This window comes from Ahaetulla prasina, chromosome 6 (genome assembly GCF_028640845.1).
Source record: "Ahaetulla prasina isolate Xishuangbanna chromosome 6, ASM2864084v1, whole genome shotgun sequence".
NCBI lineage: Eukaryota > Metazoa > Chordata > Lepidosauria > Squamata > Colubridae > Ahaetulla > Ahaetulla prasina.
The window spans coordinates 52,170,339-52,189,030 of NC_080544.1; positions in this window are offsets into that span (position 1 = coordinate 52,170,339).

Here is an 18,692-nt window from a genome sequence, read left to right on the forward strand (position 1 = left end):
TTTTAGGCCCAGTACTCTTCAACATCTTCATCAATGACTTGGACGAGGGGATAGATGTGGAACTCATCAAATTTGCAGATGACACCAAGCTGGCAGGAATAGCCAACACTCCAGAAGATAGGCTCAAGATACAGAAAGATCTTGACAGACTTGAACATTGGGCACTATCTAACAAAATGAAATTCAACAGTGAAAAAAGTAAGGTTCTACATTTAGGCCAAAAAAACAAAATGCACAGGTACCGTATATGTGGTACCTTTCTCAATAGTAGTAACTGTGAGAGGGATCTTGGAGTCCTAGTGGACAACCATTTAGATATGAGCCAGCAGTGTGCAGCAGCTGCCAAAAAAGCCAACACAGTTCTGGGCTGCATAAACAGAGGGATAGAATCAAGATCACGTGAAGTGTTAATACCACTTTATAATGCCTTGGTAAGGCCACACTTGGAATACTGCATTCAGTTTTGGTCGCCACGATGTAAAAAGGATGTTGAGACTCTAGAAAGAGTGCAGAGAAGAGCAACAAAGATGATTAGGGGACTGGAGGCTAAAACATATGAAGAACAGTTGCAGGAACTCGGTATACCTAGTTTAATGAAAAGAAGGACTAGGGGAGACATGATAGCAGTGTTCCAATATCTCAGGGGTTGCCACAAAGAAGAGGGAGTCAAACTATTCTCCAAAGCACCTGAGGGTAGAACAAGAAGCAATGGGTGGAAACTAATCAAGGAGAGAAGCAACCTAGAACTAAGGAGAAATTTCCTGACAGTTAGAACAATTAATCAGTGGAACAACTTGCCTGCAGAAGTTGTAAATGCTTCAACACTGGAAAAAAGTATTCCCTTCAATTTGATGGTTACACACATCACATTTTGCCTATAGGAACATTTAAGGACAGCATGTCCAGTTCAAATTTCTTTGAATGCACTAGGTTGGGGAAGGTAATTCTGTGACAGCTTCCTTTAGCTTCCTTTAGCTGACATTCTGTCCCATTCAGATGTGCTGATGGACTCATTCTCATTGAACAGTGCCCTCATAATTACTCTCTTTATTCATTAAAATGTTTCACCATTTGCTATTAGGTCTTTTGCTTTTAGGAGACATTTTTCCTTAGAGTAATAAACTCATTACATGAAGGATACTGATCTCGTATAATGGTGTTCTCCTCTTTCCTTCTTTCATATTTATCTGGACTGTCTGACCCCATTCATTTGCTGAGGCATTAAAGGTGACCCCATTCTCATATTCTGATTCATGTTGTCATGACAACACAGGCCTATTTTTTTGTCTACCATTTTACCATGCCCTTGAAACTGAGGTAGCAGAACTATAAATCATGTCAGTCCAAATATCATGTGAATGGGAGTTTGGTGTTCTTCTGACCTGAGCTATTTACTGTGACTGAAATTCCATTTGGCCCCTTTCAGTCCATTTCCCAGTTGCCACATTGTGGGAAAGAGGTGAAGTGATCATATAATCAAAACACACAATGGTAGCAAAGGCCAGAGTGGAACCAGAATAAAGCAGGAAATGGCAAAGAAGGAACAGAAGTTGAGGTTATCCTCTCAAACACTCAAACCTACTACTCAGCCTCTTTTCTTCTGGCTCTTCTCATACAGCCACCAATTTATGAATGATTTGATTGACCATTTAACAGTTTGCGTCCAATGTAGTGAGAATCTCATGTGGGATGCAGAGCTTAAATATAGACCATTTAGTATTCTTAATTTCCTTAGATCACTATATAACTCAAAATTTGGCCGTATATGTGTAAACAAATTCAGTTCCTTGAATTATAAAGAATTTTAGAACATATTAGATTCTAGCTAAACATCCTGTTTGGTATTTCTTTTTATATGTGTTTAAATGAAGCATAGATGTCCTTTTTATTTTCAGGTCTTCAGCTAATTTTTTTTGTCGATTTCGTCAGTTAGGATTTTTTTCTGTCCTCCATTTTTCTCCTCCCTGTAATGTAGTTTTAAATTGTATATCTTCTTTTTTATTTTTAAGGTACTTCCATTTAATAAAACCAATTCACATTTTTTTACCTTTTACCTTTTGATTTTATATATAAATTATGAAATAGTTGAGCGAACATAATCTTTATAAACTAAATATTTTTATAGTAATAATGAATAATAGGGAATTTTTCAATAAATATAAGATATAAATATAAATATAAGTAATGAATAACTACTATGGCTCTTCTGATATCAATTTAAAACTCTGTTTGACAATATAAATATTACAAATTCAGCAACTATATTCTTTATTATCTAGAACAACCAAAAAACAATTTCAAAAATGTATTGAAGTTGTTACTCAATCAGAAATAGGTGTTCTACTACATAATTTAAAGGAAGCTTGGGAAAGCGATTTTGGTAATTCCATATAGGAAACAAATTGGCAGAAGTTATAGAAATAGGTAGATTCACTTCAACTTCAAAGTAAGAAAAGCAGTGGAAGATTATGCATTGTTACTTCATTTCTGTTAGTCTGGCATTTCAAAAGTATTCCTCTAAATGTTAGAGAGGTCATTAAAATAACCTTTTTTATTTGTGGTGATCATGCCTACCCTTTTGGTGTAAAATTTTTGGGGAGATAAGCTTCATGATTAATCAAAGAATTGAGTGCTTCCCAGAATTAGGCTTTCTGCATTATTTACAGGACCAAATCATAAGCTAAAAATAACTTTTAATTTTAGCAGCCAAATTAATAATTGTGGAACATTCCAAGCAATTTTGTCTACCTAGATAGCCTGAAATTCCTTACCATGGTCCTGCATTTGATCCTGTGGTCCAGCTCTCCTCCTAATAGGTAGCAGGTTATCCTAAATAGGGTTGTTCGTTGCTATTGATAGATACAATAAGGCTGGAGAAACATGAACGTTTTTAGCTGTTTAGCTATGAAGCAGGACTATTGAGCTGGATTACAAAACATCCAGAAGATATTTACATGATAAAAGTTTGAGGTTTCTGTATCTCGTAGTGATAACTAATGGTTATCTTGAATTTTTCAACCCAGATTTGACAATACTTCTTGGAAGTTGAGAATAACCCTCTCAGGAAATGTTAAAAAAGCCTTCATATAACCATTTTTAACCTACACACAACTCAAACAGTTGTTGTAATCTTGACATGGCTTTTAGTTTAATTGATGGATGCAGTCTTGCTACTACCATACTACCTGTTTCCACTCCACAATTTCCCAACAACTTGAAGGCAACTGCTATCACTTTTACTTTATTGACTTTACAAATGTAAATAAAATTACATCCTTTAGGTCCTACCAATTCTTTTTATTTAAAGTCTGTGACTAAAGATTGATGTTTCTGAAGTATTCACACTTCAGGTATCAAGTTGGCTTAGAAATGTTAATTTCAGTCAAGCCTCTCTCAAACCAATGAGGCATTTTAGTTTCAAGCATTTAAATTCCACTGATTTTAATGGATTAAGAAAGGTTCTCTAGATTGGGGTTATGATTTCATAAGGCTTCATAATCTAATCCAAGAACAATTAAACAACTCCCCCAACTTGCACATAGCTCTATCAAAATACTAAATATCCAAGGCAGAATTTTCTGAAAGTTGAAAATAATACTTTCTTCATAACCAATATAATTAGATGAGTTAGCTATTTCTGTAGGATAAAACTGAGACAAATTTCACATAGAAGACTCCAAGAATTAAAATGGAATGTTAGAGGGAAAAATGTAAACTAACAAAAGTGTCTTTAAGCATGAAAAAAAAATGTTGCAACATGTACAATAGTAACATATAACATCGCTAAATACATGTTTGAAAGTTTTAAAATATAATTGTTTATTTCCACTTTACCACTAAAGAATCCAGTTTCAGTACTTGACAGGTACCAGCTGATCTTGGAATAATAAAGAATATTTGTTTATTTGGTTTTTATACTATTTTATTACTATAGAAGTAACTCAAAATAACAAATATAGCTGATACTCCTTTTTCCTATTTTCCCTACAACAACAACCCTGTGAGGTGGGTTGGGCAGAGAGAAAATGATTGCTCCAAAGCTACCCAGCCATCTTTCTAGCCCGCCAAAGGCTAGAACTCACCATTTTCTGTTTTCTAGGCCAGCACTTTTAACTATTACACCAAACAGATTGGAGTTGAAAGTTAGGTTGTGGAAGTTGTCTGCACTGCAAAAATCAATCAATCAATCAAAAATCATAAAGAAGTTAGAACAGCTGAAATCATAATAATCTCCCTGTTTATCATATAACTATCAATCAATATCCACAGAAACAAAAGATGATACCTGAGAAGTATAACAAGAAGAAGTAGCATGTCAATGATATGTAAAACAACACCCAACATCCTAGTCTGTTCAAGTCTGCTAGGACAGATAATTATATATTCTACACCTAACAAACATTACTTCTCCAAGATCATAGCATGAAGATGTTACTAGTTGAGTAAAGAAAGATCTACCAATGAAAATCCAAGCCCATAGAAACACTACAACCTAACACAACTGATCTTGTCTGATACTTGAAAGCCAGATAGGGTTGGATCTGGTCAGCACCTGGCAGAGGACATCAGGAAATACCAGACTGGGAAGAGAAAACAACTACAGCAACCCTCCCCCTCTACATCCTGAAGAAGGCTATCATAAACCACTTCATATTCTTGCCAATTAATGCTCCAAACCACTTCCGTATTCTTGCCGAGTAAATGTATCCATTCAATCATTAGGAGTCCAGATCCATTCAAAACAACCTTTATTTTATTGAAAAGGACAACGAGTACAACAATATTTAACATTTCCACTTGAAAAAGGAAAATTAAGGACTGCAGGAAAAAGTTGGGTGTAGTTTCCCCATGTCAGCATTCTAAATCAAATGGCTTCAAGTGGAGCCTTGAAAAATATGCTGCTCTTTGGTAATCCTGGGTTTTTCACAGAAGCTAGTCTGTGAAACTGTCCCTCAAGAGAAAACTTCTGGCTACAGGGTTTACATTCTTTTTTAAAGACTATCATAAAAAATACCTCACAGAAGTCTATGTACTGTTTCCTTCATCTTACCCAGCTCTGTGAAAAGTTTCTTACCAAACCTGCTGTTACTTCTTCAATCATCATGAGAATCTAAGCAGGGGTGCCAAACTGGTGGTCTGTGGGCCAGATGTGTCACACACAGACCACGCCCACCCCAGCTCCGCAAAGGCAAAAAATGTTGTGATATGTCACATGACACGATTGAGTTTGACACCCGTGATCTGAGGAGTAGTTCGGCCACAAATCTAAGAAGATCCCAAGTTTTACTTTTTACTTTAATGAGACCGAAGGTAGAAAACTCTATTTGCACTGAAATTGTGATCATACAGGGCTGGGGAACCATGGACCTTTTATGATTTGTGGACTTCAACTCCCAGTGTTCCTGAGCCAGTCATGCTGATATAGATGTACAGCTAATTTTACAAAGATACAAGAATAGCTTTCAAGAATGATAAATAAAAACTCAGGGCCTGGAATTTTGTGCCAAGAGTCTTGCTCAGCCTATTTCTTAGCCAACCCAGTGATAATGCATTTTCAGACAAAAAAATATGCAAAGCAGAGCCTAGGCAAGAATGCTCAGCCACTGTTGCCTAGCAAAAGAAGCTCACTTCTACAGGCTTCCACTACATCTTAGACCTCCTTCCTGCTAGCCCAGGCTGGTCAAATTTTACGTTGGTTGCTAATTGGTTCTTTGACTCTGCTAATGCCAAACTGCTGTCACCACACCTGCCATCTGTTGGGTATTCCTAACAGTCTTGGCCTTAACCCATCTCTCCCCTACTGGGTACACTAGACAATTCCCTTTTGTTGTGGTCCATCAGCAGCCTATGGTGCTGGCAATAGAGTTGGACAGCGATGAGGCTGAGGTGAGATCAGGGCCATTGGGAAGTGAGGTGCGGACTCCAGAGTCTCCAGAGACTGATAATAGTGAGGAAGAGGAACTAGAGGATCTGGTTCCTAATGCACACATGAGGAGAGCTGCCAAAAGGCAAGAGCAGCTCAAGCAGAGAGGACAACTCGGGAGTAGGGCCAAGAGATGATTGGCCCCTCCCATAAGGCTTAATAACAGACCAGCACCGGTGTTTCAGGTTGCTGGAAAACAAAGTTGTAACTGCGTCCTCTGCTCTGTGTTTTGGTACCTTTTGGACATTTATCAGGAAGGGCCTTTGGCAGTTTGCCTAATTGGACTCAGGTTTGTGTTAACTGAAGAATTTGTGTTTGAGAGGCCTTTGTTTTACTTTGAGTTGAACGATGCTGGGAATGAGGTAACTCCCAGCTGTTCGAATAAAGTTTATTTTATCACTGACTGAGTTTGTTGCTACCTACTTGGGTCTGGGTCACAACACCTTTGTGGGTAGAACTTGTTGACCAACATACTTCTTCTGAACCCGGCTTTGCCAGGAAGACAGGCAGGAAAGTTTTATGCATTTTCCCTTTACATCTTGCTCCTCCTGATTTGAATATTTTAGTTGGTTTCGTTGGTTTTGTTTTCTTAATTGCCGAGCTCATGAGTGATCTTTTTTAACTGCAAAATCTTTGCACATTTCCTCATTCCTGAGTAATCTTTCTATCTCATTTTAAATGTCTCGTTCCTTTTTATCTCCTCAGGTTCTAACTACTCATTCTAACAACTTTCTTTTCTTTTTTCTAGTTGTTTCTTTCAAGTTTGGTTCCATGGGTCTGTGTTCCTTTTGCCTAAGACTGTTGCTGCAACCACAATTCCATATCTTTATATATTGTTCCAACTTCTAAATTCTGCAGTCTGCAGCAACTTGCTGTTGTCATCACATGGGGAAAGGGAAGTTGCTGCATCAAGCTATAAGCCCTGCTCTTTTTGTATATACATATAACATGATGATACTTTTGTCATTGTGCCCTACTTGTCTCTCCTGGTGCCTTCCCCTCTTCCAGATGGTGCTGCCTAAATTTAACTTTTTTCTCTCAATTCTTTGAATGAATTTTTCTTGTCCTTTAGAAAGTCTTCAATTCCAAGTTCCATTTTGCCCAACAAACCTCTTATCCTGTGAGCTAATTAAAGGGTCTTTCCCTTATTTTATATTTGAGGCCACTTTCCTGCAGCTGCTCATTTTTAACCCTGGTTATCCAATTATGTCCTTCCTGTCCATGACAATTTTCACCAGATCTACTCATTCCCCAATTGTATTTTAATCAGCTGGTCACAGGGAGAATGAATATATTACCATATATTACTTTTTTTCCACATAATTAATGTCCATGGTGCAATGCAATCATGATGGTAAAAAACAAAAATCCAGAAATGAAATCTTCTAAGGAGGTTTCATCAAATCCAAAGATGCATAATCAAAACTGAAACTGGATAATAAAAGGAGCCAGAAAATAAATTAGACTTGTTTTACAGTGTTGAAGTAGAAGAGTGTGAGTACACTTCCGAAGTGACTTCATTCTTGCAATGATACTCAAGAAACCTGACACTGTCCCTGTAATAAAGCATTCAAAGCTAGAAGCAAATATGACATCAACAGTCCCCGGAGATGTTGTCTGGAGATCCTGGATGATAAAGGGTGTGGGCTACCTAATGTCAACATTCAGGATTGGCATCAATTAATACAGACAAGAGCTTGTGTCATGAGCCAAATAAATATAACACTTGAACTTTTCAAATTAGTCTGAAAATATTCTCCAAGCTAGATTTAACTTCATTAAATAGTAATTTTCATTAAGCACGAAGGGCATCCAGAAGCAATAATCCATCCTTTTTCCACTGTAGGGTATTCCAAATGCACTGGACAATAGCTTTCCAATTGGGCTATTAGTTGTAAAGGCCACCAGCTGTGGTCCAAAATCAGTTGGAGTGCACTAAGTTAGGGGAGGTTTTTAGTAGGGTCACCTTCCATCGCAAAAGAATATATTTTTAAAGTATATAATTTAAGGAAGAACAGGAGGCATATTTGCTTAAAAAATAAAAAATAGACATCTTTAAAAGTAATGAATAAAATACATTTGTATAGAAACAGGGAAAGTAAAAATTATTACAGTATCACAGCATTTATATAGCAAGAAGAAACAATAATAATCACTTTTTGTTTATTTTTATATAAAAACTAGACAACTTGTGTCCTTTTGGATCGTCGTTTTAGAGATATTTCTTTACCTGAACAAATTGACCAGTGGGAGCAGCAGCAACTTCCCCATTGAGCTTCCTTCCTTCCTTCCTTCCTTCCTTCCTTCCTTCCTTCCTTCCTTCCTTCCTTCCTTCCTCCCTCCCTCCCTCCCTCCTTCCCTCCTTCCCTCCTTCCTTCCTTCCTTCCTTTCCAATAGATTTTATTATTTGTGTTAATGGATCATAGTGGAAAATATAGCTTAATGAGATTTTTAGAAGGGCTAAGTGAGAAGTCTGGATAGAAACAATAAACTATCACAGGAACCTGCTTCATCTGAACACTGCCTCCTAAATATTGTTCTCAATTGCCCCATAGCAAAGATTTCACATATTCTAGTTGTTGGCTTTTTTATTATTCTTTATTGCATTTTATTCTAAATGTTATTTGTAAGCTGTCTTTTGGGATATGTGTTCTGAATTGTAGAATTAAATCACTGTACTAAATAAATATTAGGGAGCCAACCCAGTTATAAAGGCAGGTTAGAAATTCATTAATAAGTCTTAAGTTCTGCTAAATTGATTCAGATGTAGCTCCCTCAGTGATGTCCTGTGCTCTCAGTAACTTCAAAAGAATTTCTCAATACCTCAAAGTCATAATGCAGAAGATTTGTGAAGGAGGAAGTATCAGATCGGTATAATCCTCCTGGGAATCTTTCATTTTTGTGGCTGACTTCACAGACTTGAACTCATGTACTTTAAAACTAAGCGTACAGGTTGGCTAAGGAGTGTGAGAAATTAGAGCTCTTGTATAACCAGCATGCTGCCTTTGAAAGCCACTCAATGTTTCCTTAACTAAACAATTTCTTTGGGTATTTTAAAATAGATGTTTGCAGATCTGTGCGGTTTGGCAGCTACTAAAACGATAGCAAGCCATACCGTGACACATACCATAGAGCAGTTTTTCAAGTTATTAAGTCACTGTTAGGAGATGAAATCTAGCCGGGATTCTGCTGTGGGCAAGAGGAACTAGTTTTCAAAATCAATAATAAAGGAGAGAATTCTTCTAGACAGGGTATTTGGAACTGCACAGATAAATGAGTTTTGTATGCCTGAGAATTCTGAATATTTTGCTAAATGTTTGTAGGAAAAAGTAACAATCTTTTATGATTTATTTGTTCCTCAAGGTCAAATTATCTCCTAGTGTTGCTGAACAGGCATTGCTAGAAGCCAGTGAAACTTCTTTATATACACCATGGAGAATTTGACACTTCATGTTTGTTTCTTTGCAGCTTGGCAAGGTGGGACTAATGAGGTTGAATGACTTGGAACAGCCAGTGGGAAATGTTACTATAATTTATTAAACTGACTGTGACCTGGAATGATACTTGAGAGGAGACAGGATGAAAATTCCAAATGCTATGTTTAGCAAGATGATAGCGTTGTGTACAGATGGGTTCCAAAGCTCTAGTCTCATGGAAGCTGTGTCATGATAGTTATTATAAAACTATATTGCGATCTAAAGCTTTAATCTCTATCTGCGGAAAGCTGCAAATTAACAAGAAGATACCTATCAGAATTAATTAAGTCCAATTGATTGCTATGTGCTTAGTAAATTCATATCCAAGTCATTCCCCCACCCCATTTGAATTATGCAGTCCAAAAAGTGGAAGAATAATAATTATATTGAGGTGAGAGAGAGGGAACTTTTTTTTGTTGCTGCTAACTCTGCAATTCCTTCTCAAGTGTTTTCTTATTAAACAATCCTATGCTTTTCTGACTGCTGTTTATTCATTATGTGGGATTAAGAAACCACTAGAGGTTTTTATTATTACACAGGTAGAAGGCTCAGTGCAGTTCATACTATATATTTATCTGAATATACAGTTTAAACTTATTGACACTGTGTTTATGCAATCCCGAAGAACAGGTGTGTTCAGCAAAAAGACAGATTAAAAATTACCCATTTCACAAAATAGATTAATCAGGGAATAGGCCCCTGATAACATATTCTATAGAGAGAGGCAAGCAAAAAGATAATATTGCTCTAAAGATCTAATAGATCAGATAATTCTGCCAATAACTTGACAGAAATAATGAGTAGTAAGTAGGATTGGGGTGATAGGGCCAAAATAATATAATTTGGTTGCATAATCACTTTAAAGGCATCTTTGCACAGTTAAAATCACAGAGATTTATATCATGACTTTGTTGCAGGTAATTATATTAAATTTATAATTTAAACATTAAACTATTTTTCAACAAGCAAATGTGTAGTGGCATAGACTTTTTAACCTGCTTAAAATAAAACTCTAATTAAAAGGGATTCTGCATGGTCGTTTGTCCTTATATTATAACAACTATTAAAGCTGATGAAAGAACAACATGTTAAATTGTGTGTAGATAAGAAGAATTCTTGCAATTGTGATTACTATACTATGGCTATAAGATCTGAACTGCAAACATCTGAATGACCACTAAATAGTAGTCAAGTAGTCCAGGTATTTATCTTTCTGCTTCTAAGAACAACTTGCCTCCAGAAGTTTTAAATGCTCCAACACAGGAAGTTTTTAAGAAGAGATTGGATAACAATTTGTCTGAAATAGTATAGGGTTTCCTGCCTAAACAGCAGGTTGGATTAGAAGACCTCCACGGTCCCTTCTAACTATTCTATTCTACTCTACTAGTTAGTCTATTTAGTGATTGCATAGATATTTACAGGCTATGTACGATAGCCCTACTTATCAGTTGTATATTTTCTGCAAGAAAAGTCCCAAAAGACATTGATACTAGTTAAACTCATCATCATAAATTATCTGGTTTATGCTATGGCAACCACTAGGACAAACTGGGGGAAGGGGGAAATTAATGAAAATTATATCTGATGGACAGGAATTACTGGCAACTAGGAAACTGTAGGTGGATAAACAACTGAGGCATATTGGTCTGAAGCAAAGCTCAGAATGTGCTGAATTTCTTAAGATCAAATTGATATTTAAAAATATATTGCATATAATTAGCGAATGAATATCAAATAAGGTTTATGTCCTTTCACAAGAAGTATATTATAGTAGATATTTGACTTCCTGCTTTATTTTACAGTTTCTTTTAATTTGTAATCAACTTCTACTCAAATATCATTTGTCCCCTTTGACAAGTAAAGGCATAAAGAAATTTGGAAAATTGCGTCAGCACATACCAATTTTTTTGTCAACCTATCTGTGATTTATAAAAGAAAATGTAGTACTTGAGAATAATCAAAATATTAGTCCAGTGCCAAGGACAAGAATATTTTAGATTATACCCTTTGAAAATTACTGTGTTCCCAGCACTAATCAAATTATTCAATTTCTATTTGTTTAAACCATAAAAATGTCTTTACTCTCTTATATCCATTCTTAAGCACAGCTATGAATAACATTAGAATAACAAAAAGATTATGGCAATATATAGTGCCCCAACTTTGCCCCTTTTGTTACACAACTGGATTCCCCTTGCTGTCCCCCAGATGCCCCTGTCAAATATTGAATATATCTTGAACAGCCATCTAAAATTGTACATGAATTCAGGACATCACTCCATTTGCTCTATAATTACATATATGCCTCACATTGTATGATTATTATGATAAACTGAGAGATGTTGACCTGTCTCAAATCATAAATATCATACCAAGATAAGAATCTGTGAACTCAATATTTTCCACCTATGTATCAAAATATTTCTTTCAATGAATTCTGTTGTAACTATTATTATACTGACTAAGCCTGAGTATTACATTATCACAATATAGGCATAAACATTCACATCTACACCCACCTGTCATTATTTTCTTCAACTTCTTGTTTTCTGAATGTACTTTACTTTCATTGCTAACATAAAAGAGGGAAATGGTGTACTTTCTTCTCCATCAAAACATGCTGACATCAAGCTAATGTACAAGTAAATAAGAAGCCAACATTGCCAATTCTGCAATATTTTAAAACCCTGGCAAGACTGAGTGACTTTGGATTTGGGGGCCCCAAACCAGAAGACTATACCATCTTTGGTGTTGGTTGGGGTGGCACTGTACCGGACAGATCTAGTATATAGTCTGGGGAACTTCCCAGACTCTGACTTCTGCTCAAAGGGTAGGTGGCAGTCAAAGCTAGGAGAGCATTTACACAACTTTATGTTGTGCATCAATTCTGTAATATATGGATTGCCTGACATCACCTCTGACTGAAATCCCACTGACAGTGACCATGGAAATGAAAATGAATGATAAGGACATAAGAAGATGAAAATGAGTGATAAGGACAAGTACAATTTGTTCTGGGAGCATCCGAAAGTCTGATCTTACACCGTAACAATGCCAATAGAAAGCTTCTTAGCCTTGGAAAATGGGCAGTATAGCTATTTAGCATTTTCCCTCCAAATAAAAGGAACCAGGGAGGCTTGGTACCATAGGCTGGAATTAAATTGGAAGGGAAAAAAATGGTATGCCTAAAAGTTTCTCCAATCTGTGTCTAACAACAGATAACTATCTTAGACCCAAAGATCATTCTTGAGGCAGGTAAGATGGTAGAGAAACTTGAAGAGGCTAAGCTAGAGTTGTATCCAATGTCCATCTCATGGGACAGGACTTTCCAAGAAAAATACTTCATTTCAGAGAAACAAAAATATGACCTTGGACCCACTCAAGAGACACTGATTCAATGACAAATAATTTTTGCCGTAAGGAAGTGGGATTTGTTGCATGGGGATTAGGGGTGAAATCTAAATTTTTTTGCTACCGGTTCTGTGGGCGTGGCTTGGTGGGTGCGGCTTGGTGGGTGCGGCTTGGTGGGGAGGGTCATATGACTGGGTGGGCATGGCTATGTAACCATGTGACTGGGGGATCAAAAGACAGAAACTCACTAACAATGTCCTGCTGGAGCAGGGTTGGACTACATGACCTCCAGGTCCCTTCCAGCCCTGGATTATCCTCTAAACTGCATCTAGTGCCAGGTTTGTATTGATTCCTTCCTCTCCTCCTTCCTTCCTTCCTTCCTTCCTTCCTTCCTTCCTTCCTTCCTTCCTTCCTTCCTTTCTTCCTTCCTTCCCTGCCTCCCTCCCTCCTTTCTTTCTTTCTTTCTTTCTCTCTCTCTCTCAAAAATGAACTCCCCCCCACACCTCATTTTTTTGCCTAGCAGGTTTCAGGAAAGCCTGCTGGGGGCAAAAATGGATTCCCCCCATTTTTTGCTTAGCAGGCTTCAGGAAAGTCTGCTGGGAGCAAAAACAGGCTCCCTCACCCAGTGGTGAGATTCAGCCGGTTCGCACCACTTAGAGAGAACTGGTTGTTAACTTTCTGAGCAGTTTGGTGAATTGGTTGTTGGAAGAAATCATTAGGGCAGAGAACTGGTTGTTAAATTACTTGAATCCCACCACTGCCCCCACTCCCATAAAAAAAAGGCTCCAACAAGCCACAGCTGTGATCCTCGGAACCTTTCTTTACCTTTTAAAAGCATTTTTTTACAACCTATTCGAGCAATAGGTTGTGAAAAATGCTTTTAAAAGGTTAAAAAAAGGCTCTAACGATCACAGCTGTGGCATGCGATCATCAAAGCATTTTTTTTCCTTTTAAAAGCAGGAACTAATGACACCTGGGCGCTACTGGATTGCTGAACTACCAGTCATGATCGCTACCGGATTGCGTGATCCAGTCCGATCCGGGAGCATTTCATCTCTGGTGGGAATCCCTGTTAGCTTCATAAATTCCCAAATCATTGACCCAGTGATAAAATCAGATCAAACATAATCTGCTTCCTCCAGGGTTCTCATTAGCTGGAGATCAACCACCTTCATAACAAATGTGCCCAGAAAGGGAATATTGGAGACTGGATTATCATTATTGAGAATTGTTGGGTCCAAGGATGGTCTCTGGAGGAAGAGACTCTTTCACCCACTGCAGGCAGCAGAAATTAGGGCATGCATGAAATAGAAACTTTCTATAGGGTGAGCTATATGTGCCATTTGTCTATGCCTTCAGCTGTGCCGGTGGCCTCAATTTTCTTGACAGCTATTATTTGTTTATTTTATGAAAGAGATGGACACACAGACTTGCTCCTTAATACTGTAGCAACATTTCATTGCCCAAGGATTGTATTTTCAGGTTTCTTACTTGTCTTTTTGTTTCGTTAAAAAACAGGCTTCTTAACAACTATCAGCAGAAGTTAGCGATCCAAATAATGTCTTTTGGTTAATACTGGATATCCTCACAAGTTAGTTTATTATGATTTCCTTATTATTTTGACAATAAGTCCCCCTACCTTATAAAGGATGGAAGGCTGAGTCAACCTTGGGCCTGGTGGGACTAGAACCTGCAGTAATTGCAAGCAGCTGCTGTTAATAACAGACTGCATTAGCAGTCTGAGCCACAGAGGCCCATTGCCTACTGTTTCATGTTGTGTCATGCTACGGTAGGGAAGTGAAGGAAGGAATGTTTGCACAAGTTTCTACTGTAAACTATTGAATTCAAAAAATATTTTAGTTAGTTCAACCTTTTTTCCTGGATGTGGGAGATGAAATATGAAGTGCGTTGATACGCCGTGGATAAAATTTATTTGAGAAAAGTTTCATTTTTTTTCATTTTTCCTATATAATGTTCCTGAATATAAGGATCACTGAATTTAAGAATGAGCTGTCACTACCAAACTACTTTTAGAATAAAGGATTATTTGAATAAGTAATATTCTAATAATCTTTAAATATATTAATTATATGCCATGTGATTTGGTTTCAGGGTGCTATTCAACCATCAAAAAATGGCACACCTCTTCATAATTTTTACTTTTTTCTACTCTAATTGCTGATGGGTTTTATTTATACGTGAAGAATAGTGACTTGGCTGTTGTCCTGAGGCGCAGCAGAGATTATTATATTTAGAAATGTGCTAAGCAACAACAGCTATTTTGCAGAAAAAAGAATCACACATCTTAAACAGCACAATGGCAGCCTATGCCTTTTATTCTTTGATTCTAATTAATACCTTCATTGTTAAAGTGGAATATATTGAATAAACCATTGCAGACATAAAAGAAATAAGTACATACATCACATACATTCAATTCTGCTCTGTCCCCCTTGGTTACCTCAAAGCCCAGTATCAATTTTCTCTTATCTTATAAAATGGCACATTCCATTTTTTGTCTCTTTACAAAGTAATTTAAAAATAACGTTGTGTGTGTCACACTGCCATTTATTATAGTGTTCATCAATAAAAGACAGAAAGTAATGCAAAATCAATTTTGCTTATTTCTTGGTTCTTCAACAATTGCAGCTCAATAGCAAGGAATTAGTTTATTCAAGATATACATATTAATTCTAAGGAAATTAGAGGACTTTGTGATGCTATACTTATACAGCTCCTGGTGCTTCTGTTTCTTTGAATGATCCCAACAGCCAACAAAATCGAAGAAAATCAGCTAAAATGAGAATAAGAACATTCATCTGGTTAAATTCAGTTGACAGGACAGTAGCACCTACCAACCTTTTTTTGTTTTTAGAAAGCTAAGCAGGTCACATCTGGTTGTCACTTGGAAAGGAACTTGCCAGAAAATCTTGTAATTATGGCTAGATAATAAAGTAAACAAGAAAAAAAAAGAAGTGCCGTAAATAAAGTATCCTGTAAGAAAGCAATAGGAAACTTTTCCTATGTACTGCCAAGGAAAGTAAATAAGCATGATGTAACCTGGAATTAAACTTGATTTGATGAAGAATTACATACTTACACCTGAAAATTGATAGATTTCAGACTCAGGAAGACAAGGAAAATAGTCATGATTGGGATCCGTTAACAGTTCTTACTCTCCTCTGGATATATTAGGATACCAAATAAGGATTCCTGGGATTCTTTGGTATCTCTGTTGGATGGTATCTACCTGGAGCCATTACTTTTTGTTTTCCTTAACTCATCTTCTAATGCTTAGATAGTTCCTGTCTCCTGCCAGATATATAATCCTTGCATCTACTTAGGACGCGTATTCCTGAATATCTCTTTGTGGTTGTGCTTTGAGAATAACTAAAAGTGGGTGGTAAATAAGCTTTGTCTCTTCTAACATTCTTGGCTGTCTGCAATCATGGCCCACATTGGAGGAGGAAGGGAGAAACCTTGCTTGAACCTTTGTGGGTGGGATGAGCTAATTTAATGGATTAGATTCAGCCCCTGGGCTAGAAACGCTCCATCCCTGTTATATAATAGGGCTGCACAAAGTATTCAAAATGTTTTTGAATGTTTTGCACAGCCTGTTATATAACATTAGATAAAAGAGAACCCAACTTTGCATTGCATTGTGCATTGTGATTTCCATTGTTTTGAAAATTAACAGGCGGACAACAAAAATTAATATGGTGTGCTTTCATGGTTGCAAGGACATTGGAATTATAAAACTGGCAGGATTGACTTATTTGTAAAATTTGTATGTGACTTCCTCAACAATATCTTAAAGTGATATATATATATATATTTATTCTAGTTTAAAAACAAAAATAAAACAATATTAAAAAATCTAATACATACAGTATATTAAAAATAAACTAGACTCCAAAAATAACGTTATCTTTTATACAAAATCTGTTTCTATTATTCATACAAAATAAATGGTTGAAAACAAGGTTCTTCAATAGGTGCTTAAATTATAGAATGATAGATGTTGTTCAAATAGTACAGGGACTATTAAAGAGACAAGATATATATACACCATCAATTATACACTTAGTTTTTTCTTTGTTTAGTAAGTGAAATGGCAAAATTCTTAAACATTAAACATTACAGTGATCTGAATACACACATACATTTAGATATGTGGTGTATGTATGCATGTACGTATGTGTGTGTTTCTAGGAGTTTGAGGGTTCTGTGCAGTATTTTAGATGTCCCTAGCACTACACTCTTCTGGACAGAGAGCTCTCATGTTGTTTCTGGCATTTGTTAGAGCCACTTCCCCAGTTTTAGAATCACAGTCCTGATTGTATCTACCATCATTGGGGCCACTTTGGTCTTTACCTTCCAATCCTTTCCAGTTCTTCCTTTCAGATCATGGTACTTCTCCAGCTTCTTGTCTATGGAGATTCTCAGTCATCCAGGTAATGATTGTCCCAAAGGTGCTTTTTCAGGATGGAACTGGACTTTCTTGTTTTTTCTTTGAAGATGCTTCTCATCCAAGAAGCTTCTTTAGCTCTGACTTGATGGTAGGGAATGGAAAGATTTATATTCCTTGCAGACAGCTGGTTATTTGCATCCGTAGAGATTCTAGAGAGTATATATGTATGTATTGTATATGCATATAGGTTTAGGTAAAAGTGTGTGTATATGTGTGTGTATGTATATGTGTATTTGTATGTATGTATGTGATTTTCTATTTCTGAATGTAAGCAAGAAGATCAAAAAGGAGGAAAGACGACCAAATGAAATTCATCTTCTGTTTCTAGAAAGCTCAAATCTTCAGATAGTTGTTTAGGATGCTGAGCACCCTTTGAGGATGGTAATGAGAATTAGAATGTCCTGTTTAATTCGATGCTGCACCTGGATTTTGTATGAATATGGAAGCGGAGTTCATATTTTCAACTGAAACACAATCCAATTTTAGATGCAAAAAAATATCAGTTTTAAAAAATGCAGTTATAAACATTTAATTTTAATATTGGTTTGAATTGCAACTTTCAAGTTACTTCCTGTCATAACTCTGTTCTATTCACTATGGCTTGTACTCCTAACAAACTCTAACCTCCTTCTAACCTGCATAAGTCTGCATTCTTTCTAATACCCTTAGTGGGCAAAACAAATAAAAATGTTGACTTTGAAAAGTTGTTTATTAATTGCTTGTAATTTTATAGGATAATTCTTATACAGATAGAGCAAGTCCCCATCACGTCGAGCTTCATTCCTAGTAATATCCTTAGTACATTCAGGTAAGTTTTTTGGCAGCAATACTAATATGTGTGACATTTTCAATTTCTTAATGCCGCTTATAGTTTTCATATTTCCAGGAAGTCTATTATTCAGGTATTAATCAGATCTGACACTGATGAAGTTCCCTGCCAAAAAAGGTCACCCAGACATTGTTACCTGCTGAGATTATAGAAGTTCATCTCTAATCTCCCTTTATATTTTTCACACCATTCTAATTATATTGGAAATACAAACTTTTATTGATCATAGCATGCTACATTGGCAGAAAGTCACATTATTGCTTGCTCTTAACACGAATTTGTTTAAATATTATAATGTTCCCATGAAAAGAGATAATTGTAAATTAAATTTGAATGTGTAGAATGTTCATCTAGATCTCTAGGGATAATATGATCTTCTAGTCATTTTATTTTCACTAACAAAACTAATGGAATGAAAATATAAATCCTTGACATGCAGCAATTCAGAAATACATCGTAGATTTACTACTTTTAACTAAGGTCTATGGTAATTAGAGCTAGCTTATTTTGTTAACAAGATGTTTTATTCTACGTCAGCAAGCAAGATATTCCCTATTTTAAAAAGGGACCTTAAAAATGAATCAATTTCTGTACTAGATAGTGCCCTGAGATAAGGCAATGTTTTGAAATAATTTTTAAGGC